Below are 19,256 nucleotides of genomic sequence, written 5' to 3' on the forward strand. Positions count from 1 at the left end.
GAGATTCAGCAGAGGTAGTTTCCTCTCAAAAGACCAAGAAACAATAGGAAGAGAACTGAATTTGCATTCAGAGGACCTAGATTTGGATCCCAACTCTACTATTTATTAACTGCCTGACCTTAGGCAAATGACTACTAGACCTTTATTCTCTCTGTGAATTTGTAAAAATTAGGAAGTGGTCTACACAGTGGAAGATAAGCCCTGAGTGGCCAAGGCTTATCCTCAAGGGATCTCCTTAAAGAATGGGAAGACGAGGCAGATCCCAACTTCCCCTTCTTTCTTGCCTGCATCCAGGTCAGTCCCTAATCTGTCCTAGCTCTATTATCAGTCTAACACCAGCAACTTGTCTGAACCTAAATAATGCAAGCCCTGTTCTTATATGACAATTCATGACATTTGACAATCACAGGGGAGGGTACACAGGAGCCAGCCCACTTAATTCTGGGGGAAGCAGGCCTATCTTGGGCAGCTAGCTTTAAAAAAAAAATCAAAGGATCTTAGATTTAGAGATGGAAGAGACTCTAGATGCCTAGTCTAACTCATTCATTACTTCATTTTGCAGATGAGGAAACTGAGGTCCAGAGAGGTCACATGATTTGACCAAGGTAACACATATAATATCAAAGTTCAGATTCAAATTCAGGCCTTTGGACTACATACCTAGCAATTTTTTTCCATGATAGCATAATGTTTCTCAACACTTAACTGGCATCAATCCTGTCTGAGATTAAAGGACATCCTCGGCCCACAGGTAAAATGAAACTTCTCTTGTTTTTGTTGGCTTGATGACTAAGCTCTCAATGGTCAATATAATCATTACAGATCAATTTTTATCATGTGAGACTAGAAAACCAGAGGCTGACATTGAAATCCCTCAGGAAAAACAAATTCCTTCTTGGTGCTTCTCAAAAGACTTATTCTCTCATTTGTTTGGAAATGCTGAGAGGAAGAAAATTTCTGCAGTGGGTAAAAATTCTGGCTTTATTGAAAAAGCCCCCATCCCAATCCCCAGCTCTGCCAGAATTAGGGTTACACATGTATTCAATTTTTTATTATCTGCATTGTGGATTATCCATGGAGAATTTTTAATACTTCCCCTACTGTCTAGCTGCTGGCATGTGCTCAAAGAAAGCAGACATTTTCATTTGATCCTAAGCCAAACATAATTAATAAAGTAAATATACTAGAAAAGTCATATAATGTAATCCAAGGCCAAATAAAAATGATTTTTAATTATCCTGACCACTTTAATTAGGATTCCACTTATTTGAAATCTGAGATCATTTAACTTAGGTTGGACTGAAGTTTACCTCTCCACTATCTTTGAAAAAAGCATTCTCTAAGCAAATCAATAATGTAAACAGAATAGGAAGAACTGTGTTTAAACTACCTAATAAAACACTGTTATAAAATGCCTTCAAACATTCAGAAACCCATTTCCATACAAAGGATGACATGATCATTCAAAACAATATACCTATATATATATATATATATATGTATATATATATATATATATGTATATATATGTATACATATAAATGTGTATATGTATGTATATTCAATAAGATCAGTTTTTTAATAACTCATATAATTTTTACCTTTGCTTGAATTATTTTATTCCTGCAAAATAATACAATTATCTTTAAAACAAAAAAAATATGATCTATTCAGCTATTTCACTAATTCAGGTAAGCAAAGGAGTAGGACTTAACTTTTTTTAACTTGCCATGTGAATTTCAGTGAATTTTTTCAACCCTTCAGTGTCTTTATAAAACCAAGAAAGTCGGGGCAGCTAGGTGGAGCAGTGGATAGAGCACGGGCTCTGGAGTCAGGAGAACCTGAGTTCAAATCTGACCTCAGACACTTAATAATTACCTAGCTGTGTGGCTTTGGGCGAGTCACTTAACCCCATTGCCTTGCAAAAAAAAAAATCAAGAAAGTCAACTAATGATTTCCAAGGTTCCTTCTAGCTCTAATACTCTAACAAAATATATATGGAGATCGTAAATATCTAAAAATATATGTGTGTGTATATATCCCTATGGAGAAATTATAGGAAAGTAGATGAGAATCACCTAGGATAAGAATGTAGAGATAAATTATTACCTTTACCAGTAGCAACAGAACGAACATGAATGATATCATGGACTGCTTAAAGTGCAACTTCTATGTGTATAGGTGTGTGTGTGCATATGCAAAAAATATAGGTGTTGTTGGTGTATTATGAATTGTATACTTAGAGCTAAAGTTGGGTCATAATACTAATGTAATATTTACTTAATGTGTTCAGATTGGAAAAGTGCTTTCCTCAAGGTAACTATGAGTGGGTTAAACCATATTATTTCCCTGCATTTTAAGATGAAGACACTGAAACCCCCAAAATGTGAAGTGACTAACTTAGTTACATAGCCAATAAGTTTCAAAGCTGGAATTCAAATCCAGCCTCCCTGACACAAGGTCCAGGGCAGATCTGTACCAGATCTGGACTGAATTTCAGGATGTGTTGGCACAGAAAAAAAGTAAAGCAAATTAGTAAAAGTCCCCAGTGGATCCCATCCACTCAATTGAGACTCTGCTCACGTTCCCCAGAAAGTCATTTTTTTCCTTTCAGTTGAAGGATGGGATCGTTACATCTCTGTCATCTACCCCGAGAAGGAAGTATTATAGAAAGACAGATTAGATCATCTATTATCAAGTAGGCAAAAGATAGACCAAGGAGACACCTGCAGTTTACCAGATGTTCTATCAATTATAGGAAGTCTTGGGGAAATAATATACTTTCCCCCCACCCCCACCCCGCTGCCAGCCCACACAACAGAAGGAAGGATTAGGGAAAAGACCAGGTCACCTACCCCTCAATGTGCCCTTATTTTGAGGGAATTACTGGTGTGCTTTTAGTTCCCAAATCAGGTTTAGTGACATTCTCCATGACCCAAGAGAATATGGGCTAAAAATTCCCAACAAAAAGGAGAGATCATTAGGAACATATTGGTTTACATGAGTAGCAATATTTATGCCTATGAAGCATTATCAATTTTCCACAAAGAAAACGTGTCATTTCTGTTTAAACTCTGGCCAACACTGAAAGGTATACATTATGAGATACCCACAAAGACAAACTTCCTGTTTAAACTTGCACACCTCTGGGAGAAGTAATACTTGATGGTCTCATCAGTCATTAACAACTCATCTCAGTACCTACCTGTTAAGGAATTGTTCTAGTTTGAGTTCATCAAATCAAATATATAGAAATAGGAATTCCATAAGATAATAGATCTTGAGCTAGAAGGAACCTCAGAGACAGTCTAGAACAACCTAACCTCCTACTCCAACTTTACAGATAAGGAAACTGAGGCCCAGTAGTGTTAGATCACTTTTTCCAAGGTTCCAAAGGTTATATAAGTATCAGAGGTGGGATTACAGCTCAGGCTCTCTGATTTCTTAAAGTTCTTTTCATTGTACATTAAAATAGTGATAAGAGTTTGTGTGAAAAGAGATTGGTACTCATAGTGAATTTATTTGAGTGGATCGTATCTTAATAAGTGTCTTGTGACAGCCACCAAAAAACAATGCCATTTTAAGAGAAGTGCAATCATAAACCATAGGTTTGGATCTGAAAGAGACCTCCTCATGTTAAAGCTGAGAAAATTGAACCCAGGTTGTTATTTGTTCCCACATGTAACAGAACAAGAATTTTAGGCACTTTTCTCTGACTCCAAATCTAACAGTCCATCTGTTGCATGAAGTTAGATAAGACTTGATATTCAAATTTTGCCTCCAAACCATATTTCCTATGTGGTCTGGGAAAGTCCCTTAATCCTTGGGCAGAGGCACCATGGTAATGCTATCAGCTAAGTAAGAGAGGCTACTTGCTCCACCCCATAAAGGAAAAGAAATGCCTTGATGATTGCAGATCTATGACTACAAAAACCTTAAAAATGAATTTGGAGTAGACCCTGGCTGCTATGAGACAGGTGGCACAGTAGGAAAAAGTCTGTATCAAAGGGCAGCTAGGCGGTGCAGTGGATAGAGCACCGGCCCTGGAGTCAGGAGTACCTGAGTTCAAATCCAGCCTCAGACACTTAATAATTCCCTAGCTGTGTGGCCTTGGGCAAGCCACTTAACCCCATTGCCTTGCAAAAAAATTTTTAAAAAAAACTAGAAAAAGTCTGTATCTTAACAAGAAAATCCCAAAAAGGGCAAGAGTCGGACACAACTGAAATGACTAAACAACAAAAATGGTTGCTGTATTGGGAAACTTGAGAAAATGAAAATTCTTGAACAAATTTCTTGTGAACTTGTTTCTCCAAAACTCAATCAGATTGGCAAAAGAAATTATCCTTCTTTTTCATTTTTTTAAATCTTGACCTCTCTCTGATGGCCATTCCAATAAGATTACTGAATTCAATTATTTGAAAGGCCAGGACATAGAAGAGATTGTGCTTGATCCGACATGAGAACTGGAAGCAATGGAAAATATTTGTTGAAAGAAAATATAAGCTTTATTTATATAAGGAAAAGTTTTTTGACAGAGCTATCCCAAAGTGGGAAGAGCTATCTCATATGGTATATTGATATAACTCTATCATCCAAGGTGGGCAAATATATGTTAGATGATCATTTGATATAAATTTTGTAACATTTCTGCTCAGGCCCAAGTAAGAAGAGTAAAGTGGCTTCTGAGATCCCTTCCAAAAAGAGAAGCTTGTACATGACATTACAAATCTATATACAACTTTCCATTCCTTTTATTTTTGTAGTATTTTTCTAATTATATATCATGAAAATTTTAGCATTCATCTTCACAAAATTTTGAGTTCCAAATTTTTCTCCTCATTCCTTTCCCTCCCCTCTTCTGAAAATGGAGGCAGTTTGATATAGTTTATATATGTGCCATCATGTAAAATATATTTCCATATTAGTCTCAGTTGTGGGAAAAGAAACAAATAAAAATAACCTTGAGCAAGAATAAAGTGATTAAAGGAAATACGCTTTGATCGGCATTCAGAGTCCATTAGTTCTTTATCTGAATATAGATATGCTATTCCTTTAAAATATATAATAAAGTTAATAAAGTTATCATGTAACTTTTTTCCTTTTTTTCTCCCCTCTCTCTAGAGATGACTACCATTAGACACAAAGATGTGTTTTATATATATACATGAATATTTACATAAAACCATTCTATACATATTTCTATTTATCAGTTCTTTTTCTGGATGCAGTTAGTGCCTTTCTTTCATAAGTTCTTTGTAGTTAGTTTGGATATTCATAATATTCAAAATGACTTGGTCACTCAAAGTTGATTTGAAAATAACATTGCTAATACTACACATTATTCTCTTGGTTCTGCTTAATTGGCCCCTTTCTGTTCTGAGATTCTATAGTTCTGGGTTCCTCCATTATCTTCCTGCTCAAGGGCTCAGAACAACATGAACCAAGCATAGGAATAAACAAATTAAATTAGTTACCCTCACTGGAGCCTGCTTCCTAAAAGAAGAAGATCTCAAGGAATTAAGAAAATAAGAAGAGTAATTTTCTACCTAAACTATTCTCTTGTTTTACCTGGAACCAGGAAAATCTATGGTAGAACACTTAGACTCTTCAGGGTATAACCTAATGAAAACTAGGAAAGTGAGAGTACACAGCCCACATTGTCAAAATTTCTCCATAGTGCTTATCAACACTGGACTTGGACAAAGGAGATCCAGGTTCTAATGCTTTTGTTGTTGTTTTGGTTTGGGGTTTTTTTTGGAGACAATTGGGATTAAGTGACTTGCTCAGGGTTACACAGCTAATAAGAGTCTTATTCTGGATTTGAACTCAAGTCCTCCTGACACCAGGGCCAGTGCTCTATCCACTAAGCCACCTAGTTGCTCCCCCTACCCATCACCACCCCTAATGTTTTAAGAATTAAAAAGATTTTACTACAAGTAAGTCAAGGTAGCTATATCTCAACAAACTTCTGACTGGGATCCTAGTTCCCTTAAGATATTCACTTTATATAAATTTTATATTTACTTATCTATGAGTACTTCATCCAAACTTCCCCAACTCCTGTCTTCCCCCCAATATAATTTACATTCTACTTCCCAAGGCTAAGACTGCTTCACAGTTTTACTCTCACCAGCTAGCATAGTACAGGTATACTTTAAACAATAATGCTCATAAATTTGAACCCAGATTCTTAGCTTTGCCTCTCTCTCATTTAACCTCTCTTTTCCCTGTATACTTCATTTTCCTCATCTTAAAAATGTGAGAATCACAATGGGTCAAAGGTCCTGAGGAGACTTTAAATTCTATTATTCTTTTTTTTTTTTTGGCAAGGCAATCTGAGTCAAGTGACTACCCCAGGGTCACACAACTAATAGGTGTTAAATGTCTGAGGTTGAATTTGAATTCAGGTCCTCCCTACTCCACAATTGGGGCTCTATCCATTGCACCACCCAGCTGCCCTCAGTTCTATTATTCTTTCTTACTTCCAAGCAATTCAGCCCCCTCATATTCCCTTCCCAAGTCCTACTCAGATCATTCTTTCACACTGAGGTATAAGTGAAGGATGACAGCTAACAGTTTGCCCTTTCCAAAGGTAATCTGTATTTTAAGAATTTCAGCTAAATTGCATGAAATACTTCATGAGAGAACCCCATTTAGAAGAGGATTTTGGAGAGTGGATACTGAATTTTTTTCTTGTGACCTTACAACCTTAACCGCAGAGGTAAAGGTGAGTGAGAAGCTAAAGATAGAACTTGGAATCCTAATCTGTTTGAGAGTATGACCTTAGAACTGAAAGGAATCATCTAGCTTGGTCAAAGCCTACCTCATCTTTCTTGCCAAACCAGTGGAGGGTTGCCTTCCTCCAGGATGTTTTACCTGTATTTATACCCACCCCTTTTTCCAGTTCATTCCTAAAATCTTAAGATAGTAGAAGCATTCAGACTCCCTCATGATATTATATTGTCTCTTTACAGTCAGAATTAGAACAAATTTAAAGTACCACGTTAAGTTCAAGCTCTGTACCACTGAAAATATTGTAACCTTTTCCAGTATTGGCATGTGTTATTTTCTTTCCAGTTCTATTAGACTGTGCTAATTAATTTGCACTGTGAATAGCAGCCATCAATCACTGGTGAGCTTATCTCTGAAATTCTTTATCTGACAATCTGGGCTTATGAACAGAGTCAGGGTAAATAGAGAGATGCCCATTATGTTGGAATATGACAAATGCAAGTCTTTTAACTCTACTTAAATTGGAGCAACAGTCTTCTTCAGGGATGCACATTTCCATCCCACTGAACCACTGTTAATGGGAATAGAATGAGGACTGTAACAAGGAGACTCAACAAGAAGTGGTTGTGAAGATAGGGTGCCTATTTATACTCAACCTTTCAGGGTTGAAAAGAGGGGTGTAACTCTGCATTCTGCTCTGCTGGGAATGGGTAAAAAAGAGGGGACAATGAGTCTGGTTTTGTGCCCATAAAGCTTCTGAAGGTGGTCTAATGAGTAAAGTAGAGAAGAATTCATCTGTAAGGAAAACATAAACTATTGGGGAGGTTTTGTATAAGAGGTGGCACTTGTGCTGAGCCTCGAAGTAGGACTTTCAAGTGATGGAGGTAAAGAAGAGCACACAAGAGCTAAGACTGAATGATGTTACAAGGACACATTTATACAGATCTTCATAGTTTACAGTATATATGGGATGTTTGGGGTGTATTAGCACCTCTGGTGTGAGGTATGCTGAGCCCTTTTCAGGGCTGCTCATCCATCTTTGATGCCCACCTGTCATCCAACTCTCACCTGTGACTTCAAAAAACTGGCATGCACAGTGGCCACACCCCAGGAAAACTATCTCAGTAGAGATACTTAAACCAGTTTGAGAGTAACTGATAGGTCTTAAATCTGTCAGTGAGTTATGGGGGTGTCTACCCCAAGCATGTGAATACTTACCATAGTGAAATGGGCAGATAAGAACAATTTATTCCAATAGCTATGAAGGCAACTGAAGCAGGTGCTGCGGAGTGCTTAAGGTTTGGCCAGGTTTCGAAGATGTCAAGGTCATCCACTGCATCCTGGGCCATGACCAGTCATCTCGATTCTTGTTTTATCACTGAACTTCAATGACTCTGGAAGATAAAATGAGGCTGATATCTTTGTGCAACTCTGACTCATTTAAATCCTAATCACAAACAATTCATCGCCCCATGATGTCATTGGTCCTCTTCAAAAAATGAAGAACAAGCAATGACAACTTATAACTTAATTTATTTGACTGAAACAGGTTGCAGTAAGGTGTTCATAGCTGGAGGTGTACAAATGGAAAGTTGATGACCATTTAATAATGATAGCTAATATGTAACAGTAACCTGTTGTTATTCTTGTTCTAGCATGTCCAACTCTTCATGTCTCCCTTTGGGGCTTTCTTAGCAAAAAGCCTGGAGTGGTTTGCCATTTCCTTCTGCAGCTCATTTTACAGATAAGGAAACTGAGACAAACAAGTAACTTAACCATGGATCACACAGCTAGGAAGTAACTGAGGTCAGATTTGAACTCTAGTCGACTCCAGGTCCACTGAACCACTAGTCTTTTTTTGCTTTTTTTTTGTCCTTCATTCTCAAAGAAGACCATGAATTGGATTTGAGTGGGGAGAGGGGAAGGGGGGACTGTGCTAAGTCACCAGCCTCACTTTCTCCTCCAAAGCTATATGGATCCAGTGACCAGATATGAATTAGGACAACTGAAGATGACCCTGGATGTGAGGCAATTAGGGTTAAGTGATTTGCCCAAGATCACATAGCTAGTAATTGTCAGGTATAGGAGGGCAGATTCAAACTCCCATCCTCCTGACTCCAGCATCAATGCTCTATCCACTTGGCCACCTAGCTGCCCTGATCTAGTTGTCATTTATCAGAAATGTGATGAAAGGGATTTCTGGATTGAACCTGATTACCCTTGAAGGCCCCTTCTCTGAGATTCTGAGATACTTTCTTCCCACATAGATCTTTATCATAGGTGTTCAGGTTGAAAATCCTAGCAAGACAGACATTTTGGGAAAAAGCATAGCAGTCTCCTAACATGTAGGATTCCACTATTTTTGCTTTTCCTTTATGAAAATATAAGGAGCATTATTAAGGCCTTTTAACATTCTTATTTGAATGACCAGCAACATCTGGTGCTGAATGTCTGTGAAAAAGTGTAAGTTCCAGTGATTGGTTGACATAATTATTTAGAAACACAATGTTTATTGTGAATAAGATCAGATAAATGAGGATGAGTGACTGAGGTGGAGGAATGGCAATATGGAACCTGAAGGTTTAGAAAACCCTAGAGAAGAGAATTTGGACCTAGATTGTAGAAGTATGGATACTGGAAACTGAGAGAAGCTGGCATACTCTCCTGAGTCTTTCATGCCCCTAAGATTCAATGCAGCTTTGTTACCCTCCTATGCAGCAATAGCACCATTTGGGGAACAATGAAAAGAGAACAGCAGAGGTAATTGACTGGCCCAGTTCTGAGTCCTCCATAATCTTTGCAGGGAAATGAGAGCATTGAGGGACAGTCAATGAACCCAAAGTCTGGATGAGAGACTGAGTGTGGGAGTCCTTGTTAGTAATATACATACATCCTGAGCATATGACAACATCTGTCTGGTAAAGGGACTGTAGATAGATACTGATAATTCAGGTAAGAAACTTCCCCGGTGTGCCCATTGAGGGTGCACTCCAATCCAGGGCATTGGTAACAGATTATACCCCAAGGGACCTAAATTCTTTGGAGGTTTCCCTAGATCTTTGCTCTTTCATCTGTCTTTCCTTATTCTCTCTCCTCTTCCTCATTTTTTTCTTAGCTTAGACAACACTGGTCAGAGCCTTTCAATGTACTCAAGTTTCCTGTGCAACACCACACACACAGAGAGAGAGAGAGAGAGAGAGAGAGAGATGGGCGCTTCTCCAACCAGTGCTTTCTAAATATATTTAAAATGTTTATACTCTTTAGCTCAAATGAAAGCATGAAGTAGCTCCTGGGAGCCTGCATGGTGTGTGAGCAGAGGATGAGTCAATCAACTTAGGAATGGAGTTGTTGAAAATCAATTTCTTTCTCTCTCTCTCTCTCTCTCTCTCTCTCTCTCTCTCTCTCACACACACACACACACACACACACACACACACACACACACACACACACACACACACACACACACACACACACACACACGGAGAGTCTGATTGCTCCAGGTGCCTTGCTGGGAGGTTATTCTTCAGAGAATAGTTGACGGCTTGGGGGCTGGGGTTGAGCATGGGGATGAAATCTGTGTTTTTAAGAAAATGAAGCTGAAAGTATTTAACCTTGAACCATAAACAGGAGCAATAAATTAAACAGAGGCCCCATAACAAGAAATCATAAGGGGAAAGTCACGTTCTGAGCAAAGAGGAAAAACTTTGTGTTGCCAGGTTTGGTGAGTGGAGTCAATCACCACTAAGTACTTAAGTGTTCAATGGCAAGTCATCCAGTAAATGAAGGGCACCAGCTTTATCAAAGCATCTGTGTCTAATAATAGTAATAATAATTCCTAGCATTTATATAGTGCCTACTGTATGCTAAGTGCTTTTTTATATTATCTTATATGATCCACACAACTAACCTGGGAAGTCAGTGCTATTGTCCCTATTTTACAGTTGAGGAAAATGAGGCAGACAGCAATCAAGTAACCTACCCAAGGGTCACACATCAAGTGTGTGTAGTATAATGCCTAGCATGTGGTAAATGCAAAATAAATGCTTATTGACTATCTGAGACCACATTTGAATTCGAGTTTTCCTCACACCAAGTCCAGCTATCCATTATATCACCTTGAAGACTCAGAGGCAGCCATCCACCAGAAAGATGAATTCAAATTCTGCCTTAGATACTTACTAGATGGACAAGTCACTTTACCTCTCTGGGTTTTACTTTCTCATCTGTTAACTGAAGTTAATAACAGTAACTACCTCCCAGGATGGTTTTGAGGTTCAAATGAGATGATAGACATAAACCATTATATAAATGTTTGTTACCACCATGTATCACACTTATTTGTGAATATAAGACATACACACACACACACACACACACACACACACACACACAGTAACAGACTTGTGTGCTTTGTGCTGAGCATAGAGCCTAGAATATAGTGGGTGGTTAATATGCTTGTTGATTGATTGTTAGCTAATAAATACTTATTGAATGAATGTTTTTTATATAGTCTAAGGCACTCATGCAAATACATTTTCTGCCTGTATAAAGAACGGATATTTCAACCACTTTACAGGCTGAAGACTAGTATCAAAGGAATGTTGCACAAGGGCACATAGGCCCTCAAATAACAAGAGTGCTAGGTGAAAGAATCACAGAAGCATAGGATAGACCAGTATGGAGAATGACTTCTGAAAATACTCTGTCCTTCTCCCATCAGTCCTTAGTCCATAAATCTAATACTCCATTATCAGCCTATGGAAATGTCAAAGTTGTTCCCATACCTCTTCCAGAGCCTTTAAGTAAGTTCAAACCTAGGACTTAGAAAATCAAAGCTATCTGAAGGAACAATAATATGTCCACATCTTCCCACACTGATGGACCAAAGCAATGCTAAAATATAGACATATCATACCTGGACTTAGGATCACAGACTTATAGAGAAGAGATAGAAGGCATCTTGGAAGGAATCTAGCCCAACTCGCTCATATACAATAAAAATGATAAGGTCGAGACAAACTTAAAAAATTTGCCCAGGACATACAAATTAGGTAGTGGCAATGTCAGAATTCAAAGTCAGGTCCTGTGAAATTCAGCAATATTCAACCAAATATTTGAAAGTCTTTTTTTTTAAAGATATCTTTCCAGACAAGGTGTGGACATATGAATTAGATAGACAACCAAAGCTGGTTAAATGATCATAACCAAAGAATAGATATTGATTGTGGGTGTCAATTTTGAAGGAAGTCTCTAGAAGAGAGCCAAGTTATCTGCCTTAGACCTTTACTCATCAACAGTTTCATCAGCAGACAAGAAGTCACTGAAGGCATATTTGCAATATATGCAGGTGATGTAAAGACAAGAGGCATAGTCAACATATTGGATGAAACAATCAAATTGCAAAAGAAAAGATTTCTACAGACTAGGAAAATGAACTATGTATTATAAAAAAGCAAAATTTTATCAGAATAAATGTAAAGTTGCATTCTCAGGAAAAGGAATCAATTGTACACATAGTGGTGGGAGAGATGTTTGTGTATATTTGTGTTTGTATGTGTGTAGCATATGCATATACCTAGAGCAAAGTTGGAATGAAGGTCTGGGGATCTTAGTGATTTAAAAGTTCAAGTAAATGGTATGAGGGGAGGGCAACTAGGTGGTACAGTGGATAGAGTACCTGGTCTGAAGTCATGAAGAACTGAATTCAAATCCAGCCTCAGACATTGAGATCCTGGGCCAAGTCAGCCCTTATTTGCCTCAATTTCCCATCTGTAAAATGGGGGCACATTAGAGAAGGAACTGGCAAACCACTTCAGTATCTTTACCAAGAAAACCCCATCCATGGGGTCACAAAAATTCAGATACGTTTGAACTACCAAACACTAGGAGTCAACAAAATTGGTATGACAAAATAGTTGTAAAAGTTAACACAGTTTTGGCTGCATTTATACAGGTCTAGTGTTAAGATTTAGGAAGACAAATGACAGTCTTATTTTTCTCTGCCCTGACAATACTCTCCCTCTTTTCTGTTATTATGTCAACTTCTAGGTAATACATTGTCAGGAGAAGATTGACAAACTGCATCACATCCAGAGATGAAAGGGCTGGGAATCATGCCATCTCAGAATCCATTAGGTGTACTACAGATGTTTAGCTTGTAGAAGAGAAAATTTAAGGACACAATAAGTGTCTTCAAGTGTTCAAAAGGTTTCCAAGAGGAAGAAGGATTAGGCTTTTTTCCATTGATCTAAGAGCAACAGGTAGAAGTTGGAGAGAGCCAAATTTTGATTCAACGTAAAAAAAAAAACTTCCTCACAATTAGAGTTGTACTGAAGTAGAGTTGTTATTGTTATTTGTCTTTCCTTTTCAAAGGTGTGTCACCACTTGAATGTAAATTGAATTTAAATGAGGTTGAGCTGCACCTAGCCATCAGCCTAGCTTTCTCCTCCAGTGTCATCAAAGTCCAGTGGCAAGACAAAAGTGAAGAAGACTGATAATAGCTCAGAAAGCAGTGCATGGTCTTAATATCTTCTTCTATATCTGACCAAGCTTTAACTCCACAGCAACTATCAATGGAAAAAATTGTTCTCATTTGCACATTCCAATGGAGGAATCGTCACATGATTGGGGTAGATATCTAACTCATGGATGGGTTGGAAGTCTATTAGTCACCCTCGATCTGGATTAGTCCATCTAACAAGATAGTTTTACCAGGATATGACCACTGCACATGCTACAGTTTCTTGGAACCATAGAGAGATGAGTGCCAGGGGAACACCAAAACTAAATAAGCAGCTCTGAAAAGGGCTTGGCAAATCTTCACTCCAGAGGTATCAGTCATACCATATCACTCAATACCTATACACCCCTGAAATAGAATTAGCTATTTATTTGAAATGAGGCTCCAATTGCATTGGCCACATTCACCACTGATCCACTCAGTCTCCCACTTCCTGGTGGTTCAATGCTAATCCTAATCTGCTTCTCACACCAGAGGATTCAAAAGAATGGTAGCCTATCGCCTGATAAGGAAATGAGACAATAGGATGACTGATAAAGGGTTCCTTTGGGTAGGATGAAATTCACCCAATTTTAGTTCCTAAGGCAAAATCCCAACTGATGCTATAATACCAACAGGTCTGAACACAGTCATATACTGAAAAGATAAGACTGAATAGAAAGAACCATTTTGTGATTTTTTTTATAAGCTCTAGAGTTGGAAGGAACTACAGAGGCCCTCTAGTTCAATTCCCTCATTTGAAAAAAAAATGAAGAAATTGGGATCCTGTTATAGAACTCTTTCTGAAATGCAGATTGTAACTCTTTTATAACATAGCAGATAAATTTGAGGGCACTGACTAAGACATAGGATCAAAACTCAAATCTTCCTGTCTTCAAGACCAGAATTCTATCTACCATGCCAGGCTCCCTCTAACTAGGAAAACAAAACAAAACGTTTGTTCTGCTTATTATCACTTAAAAAAAACTATAAAGGGAAGGGAGAATGTCTTTAGTACAAGGTCTTTTCCCATCTTCAAATATGACTTAACCCTTATGTAACATAATATATTTGCATCGTTAATATATATATGAAGAAAGAGAAGAGGAGAGAGAGCATGCTGGATAAATGGAGATGGATGAATGGATGGATAGATGGATGTAAGGTGGAAAGGGGAGAGAGAGAGAGAGAGAGAGAGAGAGAGAGAGAGAGAGAGAGAGAGAGAGAGATCAGCCAAGTATCAATCACCAGTAGTCACCAGTGAAAAAGACTGCAGCATTATCTCTTGGACATTCTCATTGTGCCCCCCCCCCACTTTCCCCTTCCTCTCCTCTGTCCAGCTCAGCAACCTGGCCTTCTCCAAATGTCCTTGTTCCTCCAACTTCTCCCACTCCCCAACACTGTAACACTTATGGTACCACAGATGGAAACTTGAAAAGCAGAATTGCTCTCTTTTCCATTGCACAACCACAGAACAGACCTGTACCTCTTTCATTGACCCAACCAGTCTGGTGCAAGACTGGGATTAGGAATCAAAGAAAGATTGAGTTTATAATGTAAACAGCGACTGACCTTGGGCTTTCTCACTGTATTTTATCTCTCCCGTGCACCACTTCTTGAGTAACTATTATATGCAAAAAAAAAAGAAAAAGGAAAACAACTTTTAAAATCTTTTTTTTTTTTTAAGAAAGGGAGAAGAGGAGATAGTGAACTCCTTCTAAAGCTACACCACCATCTTTAACAGCTGCAGGGTATATTAAAGGAAGTAGCGGGGGAGTGAAGATACTGCATATTTCAAAGCTGACTGTTGAATCAACAGTAAGGCAAAAGGGGGATGTTGTGCAGAGTTCGCCAAGTGTTTGAAGTGCGTTCCGGTAAGCCAAACCACTGAAGTGGACAAGATTTCTAGCATGTTGCACTGGTGCCTGTACATACTTAATAACAGATGTTTGGTCTCTCTAGGCAGATAATTGTCCCGCTGTAAGGTTGGCTTGACCTGTGTGAATAGTCCCGCGTAGGGCACTGAAGCAGTAACAAATGGTCGGGCGCTTTCCTCTTTTTGACTAGGAGAATGCTCAGCCACGCTTCCTTTTAAGCACATAATCACTCCACAGCAACTGGAGCCCATACATCGTCCCTTTCTAATGGCCACGGAGCCATTTTTGCCGTAATTTATGAGGACAGAGTTCAAAGTTTTAATAATATTTGGATAATATCATTGCCCAAACGTCCGGGGCGCCGTGATGAATAGAAGGAGAGTGGGTGCATTGCGATTCTGTGCATGACTGTGCGAACGTTAGCTGCAGCGGCCCGGCCGGCCTTTATGGGAGCAGCCACCAAGCCGGCGCTCATGAATTATAGATATGAGCATGAAGGATTATAAACAGCAGTGGAGATCACACAGGGCTGCTTGTTCATGAGGAACTGTCCTGTTAGTGGCTCTTCCTTATGCAGATAAATGAATTGCAGGGAATACCAAAATGGTTTAAATAAACCCTTAGCAGATAATGTATTAGCCCATCAACATAAAAAACGCCCGCGCAGGGGCCTCCTTTTGGATATTTATGTTTATACTCTCGGCTCAAGTGGCTCACTGATTTTTTGGCTTCCTGCGGCTCACCTAATAATTTCAGCAGCCTAACTGCACCTCTGGGTATGTTTATCTGACAAGCCAAGCTGTTCCCGGCTTTGCATGCCTTGCTGAAGCTCCACTGGCCAATTTGCTCCGGGAAGCCACTTTGCAAACACGAGGCCTTTAATGATGCCACTAATGGCAAAGAAGTCCCGAGTTGGGTTCGAAGTCTGGGGGAAACCCAAGACTAGCTGGCTTGAGAAGGTCTGCAGCATGTGTTGGGAAAGGGAACCGGGAGATCATCATAGAATCCTACACAGAGAGCAGAGAAAAACTTAGGGATGATAAAGTGAATCTGAATCATTTTACATATGGCAGAAACCGAGTTGGGGGGGTGGAAGTGATTTACCCAATGTCAGAAGGCAATTTAGTGGTAGAGGTTAGCATGAACCCAAGTTTCCCAACTAAGTACAGTGGTGTTTTTAGAACACTGATGATTTTTAAATTTAAAAAAAAAGGAAACATCAAAAGAAAGTGGTATAGAAAGCCCTCTCCCTCCATACTCAGAAGCAAATAGACCTTAATTCTTCATGGTAGGTCTCAGATACATATATGCTGTGTGACCCTGGGCAAGTCACTTAATTATTTAGTGTCCCCTGGCAACTCTAAAACTTCCAGCCGAGAAGGTTTGCATTGGCAGAGAGAATTTATTCATATAGGGAGTTTCCATATACTAAAGAAATCAGATCTATCCTGCCAACTCCTCCTTCCCCCCAAAGAGAAAAAAAAAAATAAAGTAAGCTCACTCACACTGAGGGGAAGGAAGAAGGAAAGCTCTACAAACCAAATCAAAGCAAGTTACTTCTGAAAGGGTTAACTAATGTTCACCAGCTTTTCCTGGTTATAAATGAAACTGTTACCCTTAACTTTGACAAGCAAGAATCAGAGGCCATCAACATTTATACACTCGAGATCTATTTAATCAGAGGGATTTATTTAAAGAAAAGCAATTATGTCTGAAACTTAAAATAACCATAAAACTAAACATTTTAAAATCTTAAAATAGTCTTTTTGGACTACTAAATAAATCACCCTTAGGATCTGCTTACACAGAGCTCTACTCTGGAAGAGTGGTGTCATCCAACAATCCAAGATCCACTTCGATGATGTACAGATTTTTTAACAGCTGGGCAGAATGACCAAATTGTCATCATACCACCACCTAACATCTGTTTAGAGCTTTATACTTTCCAAAGTATAGAGAATCAGCAGAAAGGAGTGGAAAAATACCTGAGCTTGAACCTAGACTTAAGCTCCATCTATAGGACATTGAGGCAGTCACACAACCTTTCCCTTTTTTTCAGTTCAAAATATAGATCTGGGTTCTTAGTTGTGTTGTGAAGATCGTGACAGAATAATATACATGCAGTACTTTGTGAACCTGAAAGTAAACACTTATATACTTATAAAATTCAGTAAACATTTATTAAGGATTTGCCTTTTTCAAGGCAGAGGGTTAGGTCCTAAAGGTTCTGAAGTAAAAATGAAAAACTCTGACATCAAGGAAAACCTGTTTTCCTCCAAGTGACACTGCTTCCCTTTGACACCCTTTCTAGTACTGGCTATAATAAAGGGCTGCTCCTACAGTCTACCTACTTCACTCCTATTTATATGATGCCAAGCAGAACTGGAGTAAATCTCAAAATATTGTTAATTGGGGCACTGCAGTTCCACTCCTCTCTAACTGAAGCTCTATTCCTTTCTGCATAACAGTGGTTCCAAATTTTCATGATTGAGCCTCCAATGGTACCCCTATCTCCCACCCTCTCAGGGGAAAAACCTAATACTCCACCACTATATTTTTCACCTAACTGTTCAATTGAAACTACCCTCTCCAGAGTTACCAAAGCTTTCTTAACTACTACATCTGATGAACCTTTCTCAATTTTCATTTCTTCTTGATCTCTCTGTAACACCTGACAATTTTGATCACCTCTATCTGGACACTCTCCTCTCTAAGTTTCTGTGACTTAGGTTTCTCCTATTTCTCTTCACAATAATAATGACTAAGCTTCATTCTTTAAAAAGACCATGACATCAGGGAGGTGATGCCATAACAAGCACATGAATTGGATTTGAGGTTTTGGGGGGGGGCGGGTAGGGGGAGTGAAGGGAACTGTCCTAAATCACCAGTCTTAATTTCTCCTCCAGAGTCATCTGGGTCCAGTGACCAGATATGGATCAGGATGACTAGAGATGGCTCTGGATGTGAGACAATCAGGTTAAATTGACTTGCCCAAGGCCATACAGCCAGATTTTAACTTCTGTCCTCCTGACTCCAAGACCAGTGCCCTATAAACACTCCATCTAACTTCCTCTTCTGTCTTGCCACTCCTCTGCTTCCCTTGCTTGTTCTTTATTTGCCATACCCAGTCATTGACAATGTAGCTCAAGGCTCTGTCCTAAACCTTCTTCTCTTTTTCATCTATTGATTTCATTTATTGAGTGTATCAGCTCCTATCAGTTCAAATATCATCTTTATTAAGATGATTCTGAGATCTATGTTATCCATCCTTGGTCCCTCTAAAAGGCCTTACCTACTGCATTTTAGACATCATGAAATTTATGTTCCATAAGCATTTCAAATTCAACACAAAACAAAGAATTTAAATCTGAACTGAGAAGTGAATAAAACAAATTATGTCAAGAAAATAAATTTTGACAAGAAATCTGAATAACTAAGTATCCTATCCCTTCCCCTGTCTTGTCCTTTCAGGAGACTGAATGGAATGATTCTGGGACTAAAGTTTTATGCCCAAAGAGAATAATGATCTCAAGTATGTCTCTGATCTTTGGCCCTTTGCTGTTTAACAAGATGCCAATAACACAGAAGAAGGAACAGATGGCATGTTTATATCAAATTCCTCCTTTGAGATAAATATGGTCTTAATATTCAAATAAGAAAAGAATAAAGCAAAGAAAGAGAACTGCCGAGCAATATCACTGATGAATATGGATTTAAATAGTCAACAAAATATTATCAAAGAAGCTACAAATATATGCAGAAAATTATTCATTTTGACTAAGTTGGAATCTTGCCAAGAATGAAAGACATGATAAATTATATTGGCAACTACTAACATAGTCATGATTAACAAAAGCAACTAAAACACATATCAATAAGCATAGAAAACCTTTAATCACAATATAATACTAATTTATGTTTTTAAAAAATTAGAAAGCATAGGACAGTTTGGGTTTTTTAATATTATCCTAAGCACTTACATAAAATAAAAAGTTGGCATTTTTTACATAATATGCCTGAATCTATCTAGCCCATTTTCTCTGGGCCAAGTCTGTTTCAATTTACCCTCCTCAGGGTTGTTTGGCATCCTAAAGAGGTTGGGGAATCCCTCTTCTCTAACATTGTCTCATGTCCCTTAGACTGAG

The 19,256-nt window shown here is 38.5% G+C and overlaps 1 long non-coding RNA gene across 3 annotated transcripts in view; it reads right to left on the reverse strand.

The window, feature by feature from the left end:
* LOC141505475 (uncharacterized) overlaps nt 1-19,256 on the reverse strand; it is a 255,502-nt gene that overhangs the window by 114,126 nt on the left and 122,120 nt on the right. For all 3 annotated transcript variants that reach the window (XR_012473615.1, XR_012473614.1, XR_012473613.1), the window contains exon 2: nt 7,951-8,126. This is a non-coding gene — a long non-coding RNA (uncharacterized LOC141505475). The remainder of the gene's footprint in view (nt 1-7,950; nt 8,127-19,256) is intronic.

Source organism: Macrotis lagotis, chromosome 1 (genome assembly GCF_037893015.1).
Source record: "Macrotis lagotis isolate mMagLag1 chromosome 1, bilby.v1.9.chrom.fasta, whole genome shotgun sequence".
Taxonomy (NCBI): domain Eukaryota; kingdom Metazoa; phylum Chordata; class Mammalia; order Peramelemorphia; family Peramelidae; genus Macrotis; species Macrotis lagotis.